This window comes from Passer domesticus, chromosome 7 (assembly GCF_036417665.1).
Source record: "Passer domesticus isolate bPasDom1 chromosome 7, bPasDom1.hap1, whole genome shotgun sequence".
Lineage (NCBI taxonomy): Eukaryota > Metazoa > Chordata > Aves > Passeriformes > Passeridae > Passer > Passer domesticus.
This window is the reverse complement of record NC_087480.1, coordinates 56,108,012-56,131,939: the sequence shown is the minus strand read 5'-3', so window position 1 is coordinate 56,131,939 and position 23,928 is coordinate 56,108,012. Positions and strand designations below refer to the sequence as shown.

The 23,928-nt window shown below is 42.4% G+C and overlaps 2 long non-coding RNA genes across 2 annotated transcripts; one reads left to right on the top strand and one right to left on the bottom strand.

Moving 5' to 3' along the window:
• The first annotated feature begins 1,416 nt into the window (after positions 1-1,416).
• LOC135304155 (uncharacterized) lies at positions 1,417-8,987 on the top strand. The gene is made up of 3 exons (XR_010365601.1): positions 1,417-1,676; positions 1,888-2,054; positions 7,368-8,987. It is a non-coding gene; the product is annotated as an uncharacterized LOC135304155 (long non-coding RNA).
• A 993-nt stretch (positions 8,988-9,980) lies between these two features.
• Positions 9,981-16,016, bottom strand: LOC135305317 (uncharacterized). The gene is made up of 3 exons (XR_010366539.1): positions 15,954-16,016; positions 10,200-10,290; positions 9,981-10,119 (listed from the first exon to the last, which is right to left on the bottom strand). It is a non-coding gene; the product is annotated as an uncharacterized LOC135305317 (long non-coding RNA).
• Positions 16,017-23,928: the final 7,912 nt, after the last annotated feature.

The following is a 23,928-nucleotide window of genomic DNA, read 5'->3' as shown; positions in this document are numbered from 1 at the left end:
TATTTGGGGGTTTTTATGTAGTTTTTCTTTCCACCATATGAGGAGCTGAACTCAACCAATTTGTTATGGGATAATAACTAATAGTCCTGGAAAACAGCACTTGTTTAGCCATCAGCTAAACCTGGAAAGCAGAGGGAGAAAATGCTTTATTCATTGAATCTCCATAATTTATACTTTTCAGTTTTCAGCTGTCATTTAATTTTTTTTACCCAAGTAGTTTTAAATGACCACATTTATTTCAAAATCAAGCTAAGTTCCTTGGTAAGTAAACCATCAGTATCTGAAAGAATTAAAGTTGATTCACTAAGAGTTCCCAACTTACTACATCAAAAAAAATCACAACTTTTACTACTTATTATATTCTTACAGTACAGATTCAAAACATTTATTGAGCTGCTTACATTAGGGATTAATGTAAAACATTATAAAAGTATTGCTGATTTTTTTTCTTTTCTTTTGTAGCAATTTTTCTTCCCATACATATACATGGGGCCAGTATGCCATGGCAGCTGCATATTCAGCTGCTGTAAATCAGTACAACTCTATTGACCTCCTCCAAGCTACTTCAGTTCTTAGGGATCTGACCTATTAAAAATCTTTATTTCTGCTTTTGCATGTTTATATCCTAGTCAATTTTCGGTGATGGGAAAGGTTGAGATGAGGGAGTAGATCAATGTGAGACCAATTGTTAGAATTTTAACTGTGTTCATTTGTAGAAATAATGTGTTACTGTGAGGTTTATATAACATAAAACAGTGGGGTCCATTTATGAGATGAGCTCTTACGTGCCACCACAACACAAATAAAACTCTTGCTTTTCTCATCTAGCAGTGGCAGGTAATAAAGGTGAAAGAATAACTGTACAGGGGAGAAGGCAAGCAAAGGGTTTGGAGAATTGTTGACCCAAATCCTCAGTACTATGGTGATGTGCTTACATCAGCCCTTTTTTGTTGATTACTTTGTGTTTGTAATAGAGTTTTGATGTAGTTGGAAGGAACTGTATTTGCCAAAATCAAAAGTATATTCTACTGAGTAAACAGTAGGAAAATCTTAGTATAGTCTTATTTTGTAAATGAAATGAAACAATTCTCTTCAAAATGGTGTTTCCTATTGCACTGAGCCTCCTGTTAAACTGAAAGTTGGAAAACTGTGCTCAGATCTAGTGAGCAGTTTTCAGGGAGATCTGATTTTATGTTTGACATGGCGAAGTGACTTCACCAAAATAACACAATCACTGTACTGCCTGTCACACCTCTCCTCTAACAGAGCTTTCCTGTCAGAGAGCAGATGGGAGATACCAGTCCCAGAGATAGCCTAGAGGCTCCAGGCTGTGAGGATATTGGTTTAGAACTCTGAATATCCCTTTTCATAGCATGTCATAGTGAGCAGCTATGGCTTGTTCCAGTCTTTATTGGTAGCCTGTTCCATATGAATCATTCCTGTGCTTCTGAAAACCATGGCTTATAGGGAGTTTGTCAGAGAATAGTTTTGGAGTTTATCATTCCTCAAGAAATTCTTCTCTTGGACATTTTCATGGAAAGAGATTTTTGCTTCCAACATTTCCAAAAGCAAATCAATATCTACAAAAGCAATAAAACACCTCAGCAGAAGGACAGCAAGAGCAATTCAAGAGCAGTTTGGCCCTGCCAGAAGAGCCTTGGGCAGCAGGAATCTTGGTGAGGAGCAGTGGATCACATCAGCACAATGTCCCTCACCCAGCACCGACAGAACAGGAAGAGGGCTCAGGGAAGGATAAGAGGCCTGATTGCAAAGAGAAGACAGGTCTAGAGAAATTAATACCTTGCCAAAAGAGTTGTTAAACCAGGAGTTAATGAATGACATGAGCTGTATGTTTTCTGTAGAGTACTCATTGCTCTTGTTCTCCAGGGCAGCACCTCATGCTGGCAAAGGAAAGGCTTGGAAGTCAAGGGCTCAAGTGCACAGTCCTTCACACAGCTGGCCCCTGGATCACCAGAATAACCTAGAGTGTATTTCACCTTCTAGAATAAATTTCCCAATTGTCCCCAGCAGTGCTGTACAACAACTGCTCCCAGGTAACAATCAGTTCTTCCTGAAATCAGGGATGTACAGGAGTCAGAATGTTGGGATCTTTTTACAGAAATGTGCCACTGCACTTTCAAATAGGATATCTATATGCAGGCAGTGTATCAATGTGTTAATATTCTCTGGAAGAGAGGGCTCTGGGGGATTTGTTTAACTACTCGATGCCTCTGGGTGCATCACGTACCATTTGGGTGCTTTGTGTGTTCTGGCAGTGGCATATAAACTCAGAAAAAACTTTCAGCTGTGACAGCAGCATTTGCTACTTTGCCCCCATGAATAACAGAAAGGAAATATGCCAAGGGTGTCAGAACCTGCTTTTAGAGAAATTATCAAAGAGCTTTTTGGGATGTTCAGGCTATGGAGTTGTTCTCTCACAGCACTTTCTGTGGGGAAGTCACATTGTGCAGCAGGTGTGTTGCTATTGTTCTATGATACATTTTTGATTATCCAGAGTTAGATTAGCAGGGCTGATTTAGGAATCCATCGAAATGAGCTTGTACCTTCCATAAAGGTTAACTCTGACTTGTAAAAATGCATTAAAGATGAACAGTCTTCAGTACTATGCTCCTCAGAATTTTATAGTGAACGAGCTACATGTCATTGATTATTTACAGAGCACTCCACACCATAGTAATTGCAAAGTAATATCAAGATATATGTATCCTGAAGCTTGTTGGAATGGAAAAAACGTTACCAGTGGTATTTTGTAAAATAAGTACAGTATAAAGGTCATTGTGGGGAGGTGTAAAATTACGGGATATCTTGACCATGAAATTCAGTTGAAATAAGTTCAGAAATTATTAATCTGTCCTTAGAGTGAAATGATGCATTGGCAAATCTGCAGTGAACTGAATTTCACTTAGGTTTTTGTTTTAAGTGGAAAACTGAAGGGAAGAGAAACCCCAGCTGCACAAAGATTTTCGATTTCACCATGTTCCCACAGAAGAACTGCAGTTTTGACAGGGCTTCAGCTTCAACTGGCAGCACGTCCCACAAGAGATTTTTTCCTTTCCTTTCTTATACAAAGACAGTGTTTAGTATTGTATCTCTGTGTGTTTGCCTGGAGCAATCTAAGGTACTATGGTTTTCTAATAGCAATTCACATTTGATTTTCATACTGTGGCTGTTCAAGGTTTGCAGTAGTGTTTTAGTTTTAATTTGACAGAAATTAATAAGTTTAAGGAGAACGATATCATACATCAGTGCTGTACAGCAGTATTGTCACACTTCCTAATTCGTTAGACAATAAGAATAATCTACCACTTCCAATTTAGACTCAGTAAAATAAACACATGTATATTAATGATTTTAAAATATTTTTGTTCAGTCAAGCATGTCTTCTTTATGCAGAATAGCATCAGATCAATAATTAGTTGCCATGCATTTTAATAACAAGAGTTTTTGGTAAGGATTGTTTTTCATAATTTTGCATTTATGTTTGACAAGTTCAGGAACTTGTCTTATTTGAAAGAAAAATATTAATGCAGAAATTACTTCTCATTGTATTAATGCTTGCCAAATCTAATATGTAAATACCCAGTAGAACTCATGCTTATGTTAATGGAGAGAGGATCATAGAAATCTTGTAGACAGAGTCTATTTGTCCCACTTTGTTCCACACATCAGTATTCTCTATGGTACTTAATTATTCAGCGTTTTAATTTTAAATTAAAAATAAATACTGTACACGAATGATAATTTGAGTGAAATGATAGGAAAACATTGCCACAGTGAAATGCAAGATAAGTTTCCTTATGGTGTTCCTCTGGTCAAAAAAAGTGCCATGAAGAAGCACTCCTGAATTTAACTCTTTGCCATCATTATGGATCTAAAGAACACATATCAGTGACTGGCTATAATGTGGAAAAGAAAAGCAGTTGAAACCATTGTATAGCCAAAGGCATAATGAAATTATTATTTAATGCTGGATTTATTACCTCTGTGCACATTTTGTGGAGTATGACGATTGCCACTTTTAGTTAGAAAATTCACACCTGGAGTAAGACAATTTGATATATGGATTTTAATTTTTCCTAATAAACATTCTCAAAATAATTAATTACCAACAAGCTTGTGGCTGGAAATTTTGCCAAGATTTGACTGACCTAGAAGGTTTCTCTGGCTGTAGTTGTTAGGTGGGCTGCAATACCTGTCTGAAACAAGAGGAAACATTTAATTCCTCCATGGACATGCCTACAGAAGTGACCTTCTCCTAGAAAATGGCTTTTCATTTACAGTGAATGCAGAGATTGACATCAGACACAGTTTTCTAGGGAAAACAAAATGCTATGGATATGTGAAAGACCTGAAAACTGCCTCAGTTGATTTGATACCAGGATGGATATGAAACTTAAATATTTAAAATAATAAGTATACTATGGTGGGAATGTAGATTATTGCAACCAGGTGTTAAATTGTACGGAAATATATTTAGCCATTTTCCTCTAGGTTTCAGAACATGTCAAAAGAATCTTAACATAGAAATAAGGCTAAAAGGATCTTAATGGGTCACTTTCAGGATTTCAAGATATTCAGCACTAAATGTTGAAGGTAAATATAGGGGCTGACTCCTTTTCAGAGTCTTCTTTGAAGCCCCACTTGTGTTTAGGTGACTGTGCTGCTACCCAAGCTACAGAGCCACCAGCAAGGATCTAGACGTTAAAACTCTTGCTCCCATTCTCCCACAGCCTGCAAACCTATATTAATTTGTAGAAGCAAACCTAATTTCAGAATTCCTTTACCTCCCTTTCTCCCTCTCAGGTTCCTGATTTTACTTGTGGGCTTCACCTGCAGAGGAGTGTTTTGTGACCAGGACCTCTCTCCTTCTCAGCCCAGTTCTGGGATGGCTCTCTGGAGGGCTCCTTGGAGGGCTCTCTGTCTTCCTTCTCAGTTATGTGTGAGGACAGTTTTCTTTGCTCTCTTTACATCTCAGGTTTTGCTTTGCTGTGGTTTGCCACCTTTGCTTTTCCAGACAAGTTTGGATCTGGACCTGGACCTGGACCTGGACTAAACTGTGATCCAGTCACTTTCCACCTCATTCCTTTTTGACACATTCCACTTCAACCACATTTTCAAGCTTACCAGCTCGTTAGCTGCTTTTGCACTCATTGCATTTCCTTTGGGGAGTTTGGAAGATGACCTGAGCTCCAGGAATACACAAACCATAAAATTACACATTGTTATTGATAATACAGTTCAAGCAAAAGTCTGATTGTTGCATTGTTAATTCACAAAGGAAACAAGCAGGAAGTCAAACCCCCAGTTGTTGGTGCTCAAATCACATAAACCTGTACATTTACATTGAGTTCCATCTTGCAGGCAGTTGGGCTTTCTTTTGTTGCACTACTCTTATGAAAATCTCTTCTAGAACAACTTCGCTCTTCTGATTAGAAACCTTCTCCTTAAGTTATCCCATTTATACTTTTTGCTTTAGTGCCAACAACCATCTGCAGCAGAGTTGTTTTTTTTTTTTTTTTCTGTTTAAGGCTTTTTTCCATGTTAAACTGTTCATTCCTCTTTCCCTTCCTTTCACCTGCAATCATGGGGGAGCCTGGGCTGGTAAATCCAGCAGCTACTGTGAGCAAGCTGGGCAAATGCTGCTTGTGCATGAAAGATGTGAATATTTTCTTGCAATAAATCAACACTTAAATCTTCACTTTGAAAAAAGTATCTGTCAGTTCTAATTGGTAAATTTTAATAGTTTGTAGGCTATAATTTAATAATGAAGGGCTGGGAATTCTAAATGAAACAGAAGACAAGTATCAAAGCAAAATTCATGATAGAAAAAAGTTACTGCTAAAAGTCACATTATCCATTTATTATATATGGCCTTGTGGTTATCTGAATAAATATTCTTCTTTGTGTGCTGGTGAACAAAATGGAAAGGTTTACTTGAAATGTTGAGGCATGAAATAATATATTATTTTTTGCCATCTTGTAAATGGAAGCAAGATAATTTTCAGTATAGGGGAGCCGGCTTCCTTCACTTAGAGGACAATTCAATAAAGGAAGGGATAGAAATAAGCCACTTACCTTAGCAACATATTCCTGTTAAGTGGGGCAGCAAATCAATACCACAGGACCAGAGGTATAGGACATTAATCATCTTTTTTAGATGTTAAGACAAGAATAGCCTTTTCAGTGGTACCAAGTCCAGGATATAGCTGTGTACTAATAGGAGATACTTAAAATTAAGATTGGAGCCATGTTTAATAATTAATTTCTACTTCACAGAGAAACTATAATCTGATTTATGAAGCAGAGTAGGATTTCAGTTACTTTTGAAATGAGTTACAGACATATCTCACATTAAAGTGAGCTGACCATGTACATGAGGCTGAAATGCTGAATTCAGTTTTGACTTGGCAGCTATATATCAGTCCTGTCATTAGATAAATCATTGAATCTGTATGTTTCCATTCCTATACATGAAACCTGCCAGAAGGTACTAACAGTTACAATCAAGCATTCCTGAGCACATCTATATATACCAAATACTAGGAATATTTCAAAAAAAGTATTTGGAATGCATCTGCTTCTCTATGAAGTAAGATCATTACTGTGGCCAAGAGCACTTGAAAATTTTTATTCTAGCTTTTGATTTGATAGAAATAAGCTATGGATTCATGGGATTGCTTTGGAGACTAAACTGTGTGGTGGGAATAGCAGCGTGGTTCTCTGTGCATTGCAGAGACATTTCCAGTCCCCAAACCTGCAAAGCTCCAGAGCTGTGCACCTTGCTAGGGATGCCTAACCCAGAGAAAGGGCTCTGCAAATGTGGAGCCTTGTGTTTAACCTGGAAGTCTGACAAGTGCATATTCTAGAGAGCTGTTTTTCCCTCTGTCAACACAATCTCCGTTGTTCTCCACAATACAGTTAGGGAAGAGGAAATAAAGGCAGGTTTGACTGCAGACCTGAAAGTGACATTTCAAAGGTGACATTAGAGAAACCCTCTTTTGACTTGCAAACTTAACACAGAGACAGAGAAGGATTAAATCCACGAGCTTTGTTCTGATGGGGGGACATTTCCAGCTGCAATGACACTTTGCATGTGTGGGTTTAGCTTGATGGATGGGCCATACAGAACCTGGTCCAACTGCTCACAGCATCAGAAGTTTGCTTTCCAATCAGACATTCAGCTTCAGTGAATCTGCTGTTCTGAAGGCGTGGAGAATGATTTCAAATATAAGACATTATTGAAGTCAATAAATATAGAGAAATTGTGTTACACTGTATAAAAGGATAATAACAAATTTTGGCAATGCCTTAGAATATAATGTTCTTCTGATATTGTTCCATTGCAGGTATTTTTATTGAGAGAAAATTATGACATTTCAAAATGGTAAAGTCTCCCAGGAATGGAAACAGTGATCAACAGGAAGTGTAAGATCCAGAATCACAGAAGTAAAATGGGAATTGAAGTCAACTCAAAAGAAATGAAAAAAACCCCAACCAGTGAGCTTTTCAGCCATCAAAATTAGATGACAGTAAGGAAAGTAACAGTGAGGTTGGCTTGAGGGAGGATGGGTTTAAGGTTGGCATAGTTGCTTTCTAAAACTGAGATGGTTTTGTGGGTCTGTGTTCAATTTGGACAAAGGCTCTGAGCTTGGATGGGAGAAAACTGCTTTATGGGAGTGAGTTTGGAAGGGTGAAAATGATGCCTTTGAGATAGAAGTAAAATTCAAGGAGTGGTTCCAAGCATCTGTGTCCCAGCTGTCTGAAGGAACTGGCATTCAAAACTGCACTTCTGCTTAAAGGGTATTTAGAACTGTGTTAAAGTAGGAGTGGCAAGAGAAATTTCAAATATGATTCCTGTATTCCAAATCAGAAAAAAAACTGTGTTCTAGTTAAATGTGGTTGTATTAACATGCCATCAGTAGTACACAAAGCATTAGAGTGCTTTTGGAAAGCAGAGGAATAGAGAGCATAGCAAATGGCAGAAGCAGGATAACACACAGAATAGGTTTACTGAAAGCAGATTTACGAGATTAACTTGATAATCTTTAGATTATCCAGATCTTTTTAGACAAAGGAAACGGCAATAGATGTGATGTGTATACACTGTGAGAGAAACATCTGACACAGAGCTACATGGAGAATTGTTTGATTGGGAATGATGAAGATTAGGCCCAGGATTGTAAAATAAATAGAAACTGGCTAAAGGAGATAATAACAGATAATGCTGAAAGAGGAAATTCCAGGCTGGAGAGAGCTAAAAGTGGAGTTTCTGAAGGCACAGTTTGGGGACCAATATCGCTTAATATTTTCATTAATCAACTAGGCACAAAATGAACCTGCTGGAGGAACGTGCTGATGGCTGGAGGTGGGAGGGTTTGTCCATAGCAAGGAGGCAGACAGCATACAGAAAAAGAGAATATCCTCAGGGGCCAGGAAGATATAAATGGGATTACACTGAACAGTTCAACTGGCAAGGTCAGGTAGTTGGGAACTAATGACAGTTTCTAATATAAGGTAAGGCTTGTTGGTTGGACAGATACAGAAGAATGGGGCATATATTTGGCATTATATCAAAAGAAGCCTTTCCAGTCAAGATGGGAAAAAATGAATACCCTTTAGAAGGCCATAGTAAGACTTTTTCAGGAATGTAGTGACCAGTTGTGACCACCTGTGTCTGAAAGAAAGAAATTCAACCTCGAGCAGGAGCAGAGAATGGTAAATAGTTCAGTGGGAGAAGAGGGATTGTGCCTTGGCAGATTAAAGCCTGCAGAGAATAAATCATAAACATGATAGGAATGAGGGGGATTGTTTTAAGATTAGACAATATTGATACATAAATAACTGTAAGCTGGTCATCAGTAAGTGACCTTATATTTTAGCAGAAGGTTTCTAAAGAAAGATGGGAGTTTCTGGAAAAGCCTTCCACAGCAGCAGTGGGGACAACCCCTGTCAGTGTTTCAGTGAGGGAGGTGGGTGTGTGTCTGGGGGATGCAGCAGATGTCTGTCTGCTGCAGCAGCACACTGGGCTCTGTGACCACGGGGCTCTGTTCCATCCTCCTGTTCTCATTCATTCTGGTCCCATATTCACAGAATTCCAACTCAGCTTTTACCCCTGAGTCCCCTCAGGTGAGCCCCCAGCGCCCCTGATACAGAGCAGGGTTACAGCAGTTCTGCAGCTTTGGCTCACAGGGTAGCAAGGAGATTCTACAGCCTTAGGAAATTGGGGAAAGGAAAATGTTTTTTCTGCATCTACCTCTTTGGCAGTGAGAATTGTGGGAGTTGGGAGGGTGGGAAGCAGTCAACTTTACTGCATAAATATCTGAAATAGAGGTCCTCATAAAGAAGAGGTGGGTCCAGCTATTATTTTGCCTAGTCAGGCATCACTATTTTAATCCAAAATGTTCAGCTGGAAATATCAGCTTCTCATTGACAAAATGCATGCTGTCCACTTCCCCTGCCATTAAGGTTCCTGGGTTTCGGCTAATATCTTTTCCATTGTCCATATTTAATTTGTGTAGCAGAATGAAATAAAAACATGCTGCCATTTTCAAGGAAATCAGATACTTCCCCTGAAAGTTTTGATGGAAAATTTTCAAAGAGCCCTGAGGCTCAGGAGCTGCTTGCATCGGGGTGTGGCCAGCTAAATCTGCTGCCTGAATCAGTGGGGGCAACGCCTGAGCATCCCTCAGCCCCTCCGGACCCGCAGGTAATTAGGAGGAAATTTTTAGGTGATTTTCTCGGAGGAAAAGCTCTTTTCCAGCACACCACGTGCTCTGGGTGGCTCCGGCTCTGCTCTCGCAGCAGTTCTGCCTGACCTTGATGCGAGTGGTGCAGAACGCGGAGCCTCCCCTCCCCTTCCTCCCCCTCGCACTGCGGAGGCGCAGGAAAACTGACCACAGCCTAGCCCTAAATGTTTTATTTTTAACTTTTGCCAGACAACACGTGTATGTGAGGCCAAACAAAAAGAGCCCGGGAATGGGGTGTGAGTGCTTGTCAGTGTCAGCCGCAATCATTGTCAAAGAGGGGCTGGATCCTGCAGCTCGCTGCCTGCACGGCTCGGGATGCTCGCTGCTGCTCCGGAGCCACAGCCATGGATGCCTAGAGAGATGGATAAAGGCAGACAGACACAGATCCACACTGACAGAATCAACCCCCAGATGGATGTTGCTTGAATTTACCAGAAATTAAGATGCTGAACTGCTTAAGAAAGGGTTCCATGATCTAATTAAGTCTCCTTTATGTCTCCCTTTCTGGTTTATCCTCCACTCTCTTAAAAAAAAAAAAAAAGTACTTTTTGTTATTTGCAGATTGAATTAGAGGGAAATTGTCTATGCACTAAATAAAATGTTTGCATTCTTTTGTGCTAGCATTGAAGGATTGTGTTTTTTAAAGAAGAAGAAAAAACAGTAGGACATAATAATGTCATACATTCTAACTTGCTCTTGCAAATCAGGGCTTCTTGATATTTTCCTTTTCAATAAAAATGCTATTTATCATTATCAAATGAAGTGTTAATGGAATCAACTCAAACACAAACTCATGCATATATATCTATATATATAAATATAATATATACAGAAAAAAATTCCTCGCTGTTGAGAATGATCAAGCACCTTGTCAGCAATCCATATTATATTCGTTAATTTGATTCCTGCCAAAAAATCACTTAAGTGAGACCTTCTGATTTCTTTCTTTAACGCTTGAAGCTCCTTTCATCTAAGCAATGTTTATTAACCTATTTCTGAAAATCAGCATAAGCACAAGCTGTATTTAATTTGTTCTTTTCTTGTAGTTTGGGTTTGGTTGTTGGTTTGTTTGTTTTTTTTTTATTTTTTTATTTTTCTCCCAATGTGGTTTTTTTTTTAAATTTCATTGTAAGAATTAGAAATTGAGCATTGGTCAGTATTACAATAACCCACTGGTTCAGAGTGTAACAGCTGAGAAGACAAAAAATAAGGCTTATTATATTCATTATATTCTTTTATATTCTTTAGGGGAGACTGGCTTTAGTTTAATTCCAGGACTAATAGCTTGACAGCAAGAAAAGTCACCTGAAGAATAACACTGTGACCTGATGACTGCAGTGTGGGGTACAGCTTCACACTCTCTGCTCTCTCCCTGTCTTGCCAATGTCCCCCTGCTGCTATCCTGAATAGCAGCTCTCACTGGGTCTCCCTCAGAAAGGTGGGTGCAAATTTACTGAACTCCTCAGCTAATTTGAAAGATGCATATTAAAAGAGATATAAAGGCTAGATAATCTTGTTCATCCTTTCACACCAAAAATTACTTAGATACCCAGTAATCAATAAACTCTGCAATCAGAACAATAAACTGAATCCAGAAAAAGTCTGGAGACAAACAGCCATTATAATTTTTACAGACCTGGCAGATGCACCTATCCCTCATGGAAGAAGTCCTGGTCCCATTCCTGACAGGGGTTTTGCCACTGAGGTGAATGTGCCCGGGGTTTCACTCACCCTGTCCAGCACCCAGGCTTGAGCAAGGCAGACTGGAACAAGGCAAACTTACCCCTGGGTTCAGCAGGGCTTGTCCTTCTCCCAGCTCTGCAGCCAAGGGAAAAACACTTGCCAAAACTAAACTATCTCCTGTAGAATTGACCTGAGGCGAGGTTGTGGCTACAGACTGATATAGGAAGGAGCTGCCCTGTCTGCCCCCCAGTATTCCTACCAGGAAGGGTAAATGTGTTTTCCAAGTTGCTGTAAGAAGATGCTTGTGTTAGTGAGGTAGTGCTTATAAAAATGATTGCGATCTGAGAGTTGGAGAAGAGAGATATCAAATAGGAGCAGGAAAGTAAAAGGTTTTTTTATTTTTTGACCCTGTTTATTTAGAGAAGTGGACGGCCCTCAGTCAGGGCTTGACATTGCATCCCTTAGAGGAAGTCCTTCACCTTCCTGTCAGACGGGCAGGGAAATCAATGGGATAACTTGAAGAAATTCAGAGACTGACTCAACCTCAAATTTTCTGAGAACCCAAGATAAATAAGCTTTGCTCCAGCCACTCAGTTCAAACACATGCCCAAAAGATGTTATACCTCAGAAGTATCACTTGCATTTGTATACATTGGGAAATAGAGTGGGTAATAAATCTTCTTACTATTTATTGCTCTGCCAATATGTATCTTGGCAATATTAAAATATATGCATGCATGCTTATGAATTTTATTTCTCTTCAAAGGAACCAGCTCCTTGTGCTAACAACCACAGCTCTGACTTGATAGACTCCTCTTTACCTGGCATGCCTATTGAAATCTCTAGAGAATTAGAATTCTCATTAAGTGCACTGGAAAGCAGAGTTTAATCAAATGTACGCCGAAGCTCGCTGTTAAAAATATGCAACTATAAATTGCATTTCTGTAGAAGTTGTTGCAGTCCTACAGTGACCACTGAAGTATTTTTATTTATTGTAGCATGAATACACAATAGATAAAATTAAATTCCCCATAATCAATGGCTCCAATTTACATGTGTTGCTTGTCAAAGTGACATTCTCCAGTCCCCACAAAATGCTATATAATGTGACATCTCACAAGTCTTCAGGAACATCCTAAGATGAATCTGAAAGATAAATATTGCAGTTGTGAGTCTTTCTGTCATGACTCAAATAATTTTAAAATTGCAGAGATATATTCCTCTAACAATGTTAAAATTGTTCTAATGCAGGAGGATAAAATTGTAGTTTTAGTCTCTGTAATTTTTATAGCAGCTTGTAATTTCCATGCACTTGTTACAATTCTCAGATCAGGAAAAATTACAGAACAAAATGTTTTCAATGGAAAATGTGGTCTGCTGCTCATCTTCCCTGTGAAGAATGTACCCAATATTTAGAATCCAGGAAGGCTTTTATGAGTTGCTTGATGCTGTGTCAAAGACAGACCATTTGATTTGGATTAGCTTCATTCTGGGAATCTGTTAAAGGGATAAGTATGAGCTCCTGGTATGAAACCTCCTGGTTTCTCCTCAAAACTACTTGTCCAAGTACTGATGAACTCATTCAATCTCTTCTGTTTGGTCCTTTGGTTCTGCTCTGAATTGGTTTTAAGTTCCCCAAATTAGATGATTATGCTATGATTACCCCAGAAGAGGTTTTAGAATAAGCACTTGAGCAGTAAAACCCCTCGAAATGCAGGCACCTGAGGTCTGCTGGAGAGCTGTTGATGTGTCACCGTCACTGAACAGACTACACTGGGATGTGGGGATTGTACCTCAGTGACCCTTTCAGGTGCCCATGAAGGTTAATGCTGCCCCAGGCTGTACAGACAGGCACAGATCCATGTTTTCCTTTGGATTGAACTGCTGGGGATGCACTCTGGAGGGGTACAAGGCAGCCCAGGGGAGCCCCTGCATGGCTGGTTTGGTACACATGGAGGGTGGTATTACCCCAGGTAGAATCTAGGGGAGGGTTTGGGCAGCAGAGGAAGGAAGATCCCCTTAAGAGATGTGACAACATACAAAGGAACATTTTGATTTAATGTCCAAGGGGATAAAAAGGAAAATCATCTGCTTGATGCTAGGCCAGCATCCCTGTGCCTTTCTGTGTACCTTTGGGAATAGTCTGAATTTCCTGGCTGGTGAAGGGTCAGTTATTCTTTATGCCAGTGGTTGGTAGAGAACTGCCTGCATCCCTGCCCATCCCCACAACAGCTGGGAAAATAACCCTGCACTTAGGACAAGAAGTTGTCCACAAAGCAAAGAGAGCAGACTCCCCAGGGTAGGATAAGGGACCAAAATGGCACATCCTGTCCTAAATCCATCAGGCTGGAATTAAGGGGAGGTGCAATATCACTGGCAGTACCTGGCTGGAGGGAATTGGAACTGGGGAGTGAGATGTTTTAAGTGGATTAATAAATAACACTAATTGCTTGTGTTTGACACTGAGAAACATTTTGTAACTCTGAAGCAGATTTTGAGAGACCTTTTTTTGAGCCCTGTTTTTTTCCTCTTACAGTTAGTGCACAGCCTGTGCTAAACCCTGTTCTGGTGCCTCGAGGCTGGTGGGAGACGGGGTCAAGACCAAACTCTCTGTGCAGTCTTTGGTCCTTTCTCATTCTCTGGTTGCCAGGACTGTCTCTGAGACATGGCCCTAAATTACAAACCTAGAGAGGAACAAACCTGGCCTAATGCTGCCTCAACCTTATTTGAATCAGAACCCAAATAAATACCACAATTTTTAAAGGGAAACTGCTGGAGCCCCAGTGCTGTAGCACCTCAGAAGCCAGTTGCCTGAGTGCTCAGTGCTAAACCCAGTCTTTCTGTATCAAATCACATCTTTTTAGCTCATTCTCCTCATTCGTAATGTCTGAAATTCTATAATTACAAATTAAGGCAAGTGGGCAATACAGGCTTTCAGCTAGAAACCGATAAACCTCCCTCTTCTCTTAAAATATATTTTGTTCTCATAAAGAGCTGTTGGATACAGCATCACCTCAATTATAATGAAACAGCAAAGAAATTCCACATTGAGAAAGGTTTTCTGAGGGTATATTCTCAGTTACTGCTGAAGATTAAAAATAACCTTCTCAAGCAATAAATTGGTTGAGACAGTAACAGGACAAAAATCATAGTGAAATCTAGTAATGAAATATTAATGCTAGCATGTTAAGCTGGGAAAATAATAAAAATTCCTTTTGCAGAGCTGTGTGGATGATATTAGTGGTGTCCTGAGCAAGCTTGATTTTAGTGTGCAGGGCTTTCTGCCTGTGTACTCTTCCTATGTACAATTCCTCAATTCCTATTAGCAGGAAGGATGACCAAGCTCTTAAGTCATGTAACTGCTTCAGGAAAGCAAAGAAACCCTGTTGGAGTACATGGCAGCAGCTCTCTGGAATTAGAAGGCATGGTGCGAGTGACACAAAAAGAGCTGTCAAGTACCTGGTGCTTTGCTTTACTGCTCTACTAAATGGCCATTGTAGAGCTGTGCCAGACATGTGGGGAAATTTCATTTCTAGGGCAACATTATTTTGCGTGAAACTGAAATAAGATAAAAACTAAGCGTAAAGGTATGTTTGAATTTCAGATTGTGCTTGATCTTTGTATGCCAAGAGGACCTCCCTTGGATACTCAGCCTAGCTGCAGGCTTTCTTTCAGGTCCTGGAACCTGCAGCTTTCAGAAGTCAGGCCAATTTAAATTGTGTAGACTGTGCTGCTTTACATAACCCATTTGAATTTAAAAACCTCCAAGGTAAATAGGTACATTCTGCACACGCCTGTCCTACTGGCTTAGGGGTAGCTTTAATGTCAGACAATTAAAGAAAGTGGGGAGAGGAAGCCCAGCAAGGTCCAGCCATGTGCACGGTGTTCTCTGGAGCAGGAGTGGTGGCTGGTGCAGTGCCCAGCTGAGGTGACTCCATTTCATCAGTGTCCCTCTCCATCCAGCTCCAGGGCCTCTTGACCCCACAGGGCACCTCAGGCGTTGTTAGCAGTGGTTATATCCCAGCTGGAGGTGGTTGAATTAAGCTCATGGGTGTAACAGGAGTGTATTTGTTACTCTGTACACCAGGATCTCCAGGAAGCCAATGTTTGGAGCAAGGCTGAGCCTGAGCTGTTCTTCACAGGGCCAACAAAACCCACGGGGACAGACATAAAGGCCTTGTAACCAACCCACTCTCAGGGAAGGGATGTAAATATGGATTGAGGCCTTTCACAAGGGGGAATGGTTTAAACTGGTAGAGAGCAGATATGGATTCACTGTTAGGAAGGAATTGCTCCCTGTGAGGAGGGCAGGCCCTGGCACAGGTTGCCCAGAGAAGCTGCGGCTGTGCCATCCATGAAGTGTCCAAGGCCAGGATGGATGTGGCCCTGAGCAACCTGGGGCAGTGGAGGGTGTCCCTGCCCATGGCAGGGGGTGGAACAAGGTGATTTCTAAGGTTCCTTCCAATCCAAATTATTCTGTGAGTTTATGACTTTGTGAAATACCACAGGCTTGTTCCAAAGGCCTTCAGAATCCCTGCTCCTCCCTCCAGGCCAGGGTCTCTCCTGATGCCAGGCAGCCCCTGAGTTTCAAGGCTGAATTGGCTCCAGGCCATCACTACTGTGCCTTTTTTTTTTTTTTTTTTCTTTTTTTTTGCCTCCATAGGGCCTGAATACTATAGGGGTTTGCTCCCCTTGAAACCTCAGTCAAACCAAATACAGAGCTGCTTTGCTGCCTGTGTGTCAAGGATAAGAAAGCTGAAAAACCATCGCAGCAGCCTCCTGGACATCTTCCTGCCCCTGAGCATTCCTGGAGAGCCTGCCTGTTAACATCACCTGGCAGCCAGCTCCCTCAGGGACAGCCCCCTGGCCCGGACTTGGCCTGTCCCTCCGAGATGAGCCTCGCAGCCCTTTGAGGGGACACTCCAGGGTGACTTTGCAGAGCGTGGGTGTGCCCTGGGGCAGAGCCTAGGCAGGGTGATCCCGGAGGATGAGGACAGAAATGGAGCACAGAGCATAATCTGTTTTAATGGATCCTTCTGCTGCTGCTGAATAACTCCCCAGTTTGGATTACTTTTACTGCAGGCACGATTAGTTAGCAATTGACAGGGCAGGGGGTATCAGTGGGGAGTCTGCAGCTAGCTAAGAATATGAGCCAAACAAACATTATTTTCCAGCTTATTGGGAGAAATGCCTGCAGAGAGCAGAAAGTTTGTCCCTCACTGTTTTCCTGGGTAGGGGTGCAGTCTTGAAAGTGATGAGACAAACACTTGAGGATGGCTGATAGCTCTGGAGTGCAGAAAAAACAAGGAAATGATACTGGATCCCAAGGCGTAGGGGGAAAAACACCTGCAAAAGGCAGCTCAATATTAGAAGAAAAGCTTCCTGAAACCATGTGAAGTCACTAAAACAAGTCTCTGAAATGCGTCAACGCAAATGGTTCTCACCTCCTTCCACCTGAAAGAACCAGGCATGTTCACAACATGTTTCTTCAGTGTTTGCCTTTGAATAATGAAAAGAAATATACTGGTCAGTGAAGTTAAGGCACTAAGAGCAAATCAGTTCTGTTTGCATCAGAAAAGCAGGCTGGAATAGCCTGTACCACTGAAGCCATCTGTAGTTCCCACATCGATTTTCCTCTCCGCAGCACCAAACATACAAAATCAGCAGGTGCCTTTGAGTGCTCTCTCAGCCACATGGAGAAAATAGATAAAAGCCCTCTGGGCCTCCTGTATGTCTGTGTGCAACCTCACCTGTGTGACACCTGGCTGTGCCCAGCACAGAAATAAGCACAGGCAGGCTTGGCAGCCTGCTGAATCCGCATGTTTGTGCTGGAGGAGAAAGTGCTGCCAGGAAGCAGTGACCTGCCTCTCTGCAATGATGATGTGCAGTGTCCCAACAGGAGCAGCCTTATCGTGTGCCAAGCACCTCTGAGACAGAGGAGGCTGTGCCCAATTTGGTAGAAATAAAGCTCAACCTCCTCCTTCTGTTATTTGCTGTTCTTGTGGAAACTGCTTCTCCCTATCCACTGCAAAATGCTGTTTTGTTGTTTTCACTTTTCAAATTTCACAACTACAGCTGTGGCCTTTTCAAGAGAAAATGCCTTTTTAAATGTGTCTGAGGGCATAGCAGCTTTTTCACTGCCCCTAATGTTCCATTCACCTGCCCCTGCCTTGCCCAGGCAATGGCACAGTGCTGGTTCCATCTGAGGCAGTTCCTGGCATGTTCAGTGCCTGGAAAACTCACTGGCTCCATTTTCTCAATGGCTGAGCACTGACAGCTCCTGTGTTCCTCCTTTAATTAGACACTCTAAAAACTGAGAACACCATCAAACAAGGTGAGGTCCCACTATTACTAACTAGCAAGTGACTGTATATTTAGATACTAAGAAAAATCCAAGTAAAAACCCGTGAGCTTAAGATCAGAGACAAAAAAACCCCTTTTATCTTTCTGAGCTCATTTGAGCTCTCAAGTCAGGGAATGAGCCCACTTCCCAAGACCTCAGAGCCAGAGCTGTCTCTAACCTCTGCATTCAGCTCTGCTGCCACTGGTCACAGCACAAGCAGCAGAGACCTTGGCAGTCACGACCTGCCCACCCTGCAGTGCAAGGGCTCCCCTAGAAATTTCCTTTTGCCAGGCACCCAGGACACGGCACCAAACCCGTGGGAAACCAGGGTGCCTGCAATGCAGAAGCAGAGGAGCAGGTGCCCCCTCTCTCCCAGGGTGTTTGCTGTGCTGGTTGGTGTGGGGAGCAGGGCAGCACTGAGCCCTGTGTCCTGCAGAAAGCCACAAATGCCAGAGGAAGATGATGAAGTATGAATTCAAAGGTTAGGCTATTTTTTGCCCCTAAGCTCTAAAGGAGGGAGTCACTGCCTTCTGAGATGGATAGTATCATTAATCAGGCACTGAGAGTTCGGTCCCTTGTAGGATGCCAAATCATCTGGACTTTTATCTTCCCAGCCCTGCACAGAAGACAAATCCAGGCCTGCTAGTGCTTGGGAAGGGGGGTGGGGAAGATGTTATTAGGAGAAAAATTTTTGAAGCATAAACAAAATTTCAGCAAAAGGTTGTTCCCGCCATGACATGATTATAAATGAGATGATCAGCCACAGAGAACACTTTTTTTTTGTGGCTTTAGCAAAATTCTGTTTCTGTTCTAATGGTAGGAGTAAAATATTTAAAGGGAGAAGGAGAGGGCTCCTTTAAAAATTCTAGATATTTTAATTAATGCCAATAGCATTAAAATATTATGGCTTGAGATTCTTATGAAAAGTCTCTTTTATTCATTAAATTTTCCAGACCAAACATAATTAGAATTCTTAACATTCATGATCTCTCAGCATTGGCTTCCAAAATTAATGGTCTGAGTAATTTCTTACAGCAGATGAACTGAGTTTCAAAATAAATATATTGCAATAGTAAACATCAGCTCTCTGTAAAGGAATGATGTGCCAGTCAAAGACAACTCCCAAGAAAGAAAGCACCCTCCATTTTCTTTCTCCTGGATTTCCATATTCAAAGGGCATAATGAAGGATTGTATTCCTGGAGTAAAAATTTAGGGAATCCACGAACAGAAGGTACCTGCATCACTTTTGTGTGGTTTTGGTGTCACATGTTCCCTCTGCCCCCCTGGGTGCAGCAGAGGCTGGTGCCCAGGATGGCTTTGGGAGCACAGGTGAGTCAGGGATGCTTTTCCCACAGGTGCCTGCTTTGTTTGCTGTGGAGGTTGGGAGGGCTGTGGGAATGCAGCTGGGTATGGGAGCCTGTCCCCGTTCAGCTGCCTGGATGGACCTGCCAAAAGCTCTGCAGGCCTGGGAAGGGCGTTTAACCCAGTGTTTTGCATGGGGTTGCTAAATGTTTGCTGCTCATTTTGGCACCTGAATTCCAGAGTGTGGAGCACTTCCAGCTGCAGCTCCTGCTGGCAGGCTGTGAACCCAGGGAAAGGCACGCCGAGCTCAGAGCTGTAAAGCTGCCGCTTCCGAGCGGGCACAGTGGGATCTCACAGCACTCCCTGGCAGCCTCCTGATGGTGAGACTCAGGATCCTGGATCCCATTCCCAGCCCTGGAAAGCCAGCAACTCTGGTGGGTGCAAATCACTCTGCCTGCTCCCCTCCATCTCCTCCTTGTTCCAGTTCTGTCTTTTCTCTCCCCATCTCTTTGCTTCTGAGATGAGTTTACTCCCTTCTGCACAAGCTGGAGGGCAAGATGAGTCCAGCAGAATAGGATCCTCAGAGCTTTTAGGACTCTCAATGAAAGAAAAATGTTTGCTGAAGAAGTCAGGTTGGAATTTTTCCAAACGCTTTCACTTGGCCACACTTGCATAGATTTTCATGGCAGTAACAAAAAGGCACATCCTTAATACAAAGGTCACAGATCGACTAAATTTCTACTCCCCTATCCAAACTGTGAGGCCTCGTGGTGCATCTTAAAGAAAAGGATGTCAGTTCTTTTTCTCTTTTACCATTACAAAACAGTGCATTGTTCCCTGGCCTTGCCCTTGGGAATAGCTATATTGTTTTGGCTGAAGCCTTCCAAAAAAAATTCAGCCTGCGGCAGATGCCCAGGATGGAAAAATGACAAGTTACTGGTCAAAATATGACAGTTATAAGCAGCTGAAAATAGAATCTTGTAATTGGAAATGTCAGACGGTCTTGACAGTAGGCAGTGCTACCAGCCCTCCAACCTCGGGACCTTTGCTCAGGATTTCATGTGTAGGTAGAGGCAGCGTGTGCACCTCCCAGTAGTCTTGGTAATATTATAAGTGTCACAAAAAGGAGTAGAAAAGTTTTCTGGGTGTCAAAGCATGGCATGAATGGCATTCTGGATGCTGGCAGCTTTGCTGTCTATTTGGACAGAAGCTGGAGGACTGCTGTGCCAGCTTAGCACAACCCCACTGCTGTCTCCTGCCTCTGGGGCCAGGGGTGGCACCCATGCACAGCCCAGCTTCCCTACAGCTGTTGCTTTGAGAGCAGAGCTGGATTCCTTGGAATTTGAGTTGCTAAACTGAAGGCTTCTGGGGCAATTTTGCAGGGAGGAAGGGCAGGTCTGTGTCCCCCAGAAATGAGCAGAGATTCTGCCCCCAGCACCCTTGTGTGGTGTGTGTGGGAGTGTTGGACCTGCTCTGTGTTTCCAGTCAGTTCTTGGTCTGGTGTGTGTGCAGAGACTGTGTTTGATTCTCACAGCTTTCCAACTTTAGCCACCCATTAGGCTTTAGAAAGCCATTTGACTTCTGTGAAGTTTAGAAGGCTCCAGCCAGAGCTGGCACTTGAACCAGCCGGTCGCTGCCTGCCTCTCAGACACCTTCCCAGGAGGGAAATTCACCTTTCCCTGGTGCAGGGGCAAACAGCCAGCCCTGTAGTCAGTCACAGCAGTTTCATTAAGTTTTATATTTAACTTCCCCTCAGCACCTGGGACCAGAAGGAGTGTGTTAGTGTCTTGGAGCTGGAACACTACATTGAATTACCTTGTTGGTTTATCTGGTCATAATAGCAAGAGAGATCCCAGTGCTCCAGTTAAGAGTCTGTCAGTATTTCCATTATAAACCCCTTAGTCTCAAGAGGTTTTAACTTAGCTTTAAAAATCTGTTCCATTGCACAAACTTGGTTTATAACATGGCAAAGAGCAGTATTTTATCTCTTAATATTGAAAATACCCACAGAGTCAGTTCATATTGAAATATATATGTGTGTAGCCAAAGATACACTGGGTTTAGGCCGTGATCAACCTGAATGGTGTCTTCTCTGCTTTTTAATTTAGCTGACATGATATTATTGCTCTGGCTATTTTAATAGATAAGGTACTGTGGTTTCACAATCTCTTCCATTACTGGCACACAACGCCTCTAATATATGTTAATATGATTATTCACAAGTGCAGCAGAGTCACACTGGAGGAAGCATAAGAGGTTTGGCACAAAGGGTGCTTGCCCCCCTTTTCCTTTTATTCCAGACACTCATTCAAGGACACTTAACTTACCCTCTGAAAAAGCAAAGCAAAAGCCTCGACCAGCTGCCTGGCAGTAAAGATTTGGCAAATGTGTTTCTTTAAACAAAAAGTTTCTTGATTTCCTAGCAGAAAGCAGCTGGGGCAGGGTCCTTCAGAGGAGCAGTGGCTGTTTGTCTCACCTGAAGACCCAATCAAAGGATAATGTCTTTGGATGGGAGGGTTTGAACTCCAAGACAAAAAGCACCATTCCCATCTGAGGCACATGGCCAGACAGCAGGGCTGCTGCACATGGTCCCTGTAGGGCTCAGTGAATTGTTTCCAAGCTGCTTTTTTTTTTCTTTCTTTTTTTTTTTTTTTTTTCCAGACACAGGCTGGCACAGAAAGGAAGCTCCTTCTCCCAAAGCCTCCAGCCGTTCTGAGAGCAGGTGAAGCTTGCTAGACACTGGGCAGGGTAAGCCTTGCAAGGAGCCTCCACAAGGAGTGTCAAATAAAACATATCCCCTAGACATTTACCTTTTTCACTTCTGGACAAATTGCTCTTTATGTGTTAAGGAAATGTTTGGGTTTTTTTCCCCCAGCCTCTCTGACTTCTGAAAGCCCAAGGCAAGGCAGCTCATGCCCAGGAGACCCAGAAATGCTCCTATTTTCCTGGTATGGTTGCACTGCTGCTACAGCCTGGCTGCCTTTGCTTTCCATCCCCACCCATATCACACATCCCTCACTTCTTCCTGCTCTTCCCTTGGTGGGGCTGCTGAATTTCAGAGAGGGTTTGCTTGAGCTGGGACACACCTGCAGCTGCTGCCTCTGGCTGTGCTTCCAGGTGGACTCAGGATTTTCTTGCTCACAGCTTTCCTCTCTCTTCTCCTGAGCTCCACTTCCCTTTTGCCACTTGCAGTTGGAGTCTCTTCTCATACACGCACTCCCACCCCTTTGACACGGCTATTTTTCAGGCCTGAAATGTTTAAGATTCTATTTCTCATAAAAATGTTGGCAAAGGGCCACACAGGTCTGTGGACCAGCTGATAGGGATTAATCCCAGTCCCAGGCTGCCAGTTCCCCATCGATAGCCAGGGCTAGGCAGGCACGGCTGCAAGCCCATGATTCAGCAACTTCCACTGATTAATCAAGTCACTTGATTTTTTATGCATGCGAGTGTGCCCAAGGCAGCTGCGATAAGTCGGCTTCCAGGCAGAGTGTTAGCAGTGCTGGGGATGTCAAAGGGTTGGTGATATTGATATAAATATATAGAGAGGCGTAGTATTCTGATTAGGTTGTGGTTTTAAATAGTCCTCGGCAGCATTCGTTCCGTTGATAGAATCCTTTCCGCGAATTTCCCCGCACGTTGTACCTCGGATGCTGCAGTTCTTAATTACGGATACACTTTATCTGAGTTAAACATGTAGCAGGCCCCTCAGCATAAATTATACTCGGGGTGTGTGTACTGAGAGCACTTCCCAGGTGTGTGAGAGGATAAGTGTGTGTTAAAGCAGCACATGCATCTCAGAAAAGGTTTAGGAAATCTTTTCATTTTCAAAAAAACCCACCCTGCTAAAATCCCTGAGAACACCAACCCAGAGCAATTTTTGTTTGTGGCAGAGGAATGCTGTATCTTGTGTATTTCCTACCCCATGGTTTGGGGATGTGCAGGTAGAACTCCAGATGCTGATGGGCTGGGTGGCATTAAGTGTGTGCTTTGAGACAGAGTTTATAGCTCTTTTATTGATACAATCAAGGAGTAACCAGGGAAAATGCCAGCGTGTTTTCCCAACATCCCATTAAAAATGGAAAGAGAAGGGCACCTGCTTTTCAGAGATCACTGCCACAGCTTTGGTCATCCTAATGATGGAAAAGACAGCTTTTTTGAGGTGCACAGCTGGTGAGAGTGTGAGGAGCAGGTCCCAGGCTCATTTACAGCCCACGGCTGCCAGTGAGTGCCCAGCAGACCCGGGGGTCAAAGCCAAACACAAAAAAAGGCAGATGTGCAAAGAGTTTGGCTTCCAGGCTGCTCCAGCCTCCTCCTTACACCCACCCCTGTGTTTTACTGGTGTGTCTAGGTCCAGAGGCTTCACTGCCTTTCTTGGCCAGCAAGGTTTCATAGCCACTTCCTCAGTGCAGGAGATCAGGGAACGTGACTTGGTCTCAGGTGGTTCTGCCACGTGTAAAAAAAATTAAGAGCAGTGTGTTAGAAGAATATGGGAGGCAAAATCGGAGAATGAAGACTTGGCTCCAGGGGAGTCAAAGTGATGTAGATATTTGTGCTTGTCAGAATTTTTTCATGGCAGCAGTAATTGTTGATATTTATTTTTCCTCACTTCAGTGGAACAGTGTTTGTTAATAAATCTAATAATAAAACATCCACAACAATTGCTAGATTTGCCAATTTTTTTTTTCTTCAATAAACTGACTATGAAAACAAAAAGGATTTTTGTCTTCTGTTTTGTTTCGTTTTTCCTCCCCGTAAGAATAGAAGACCTGGGGAAAAGTTATGGGACCTGTAAGGAGCATCTCCAAGAGTGACTTTTCTTGGCCAGGAAC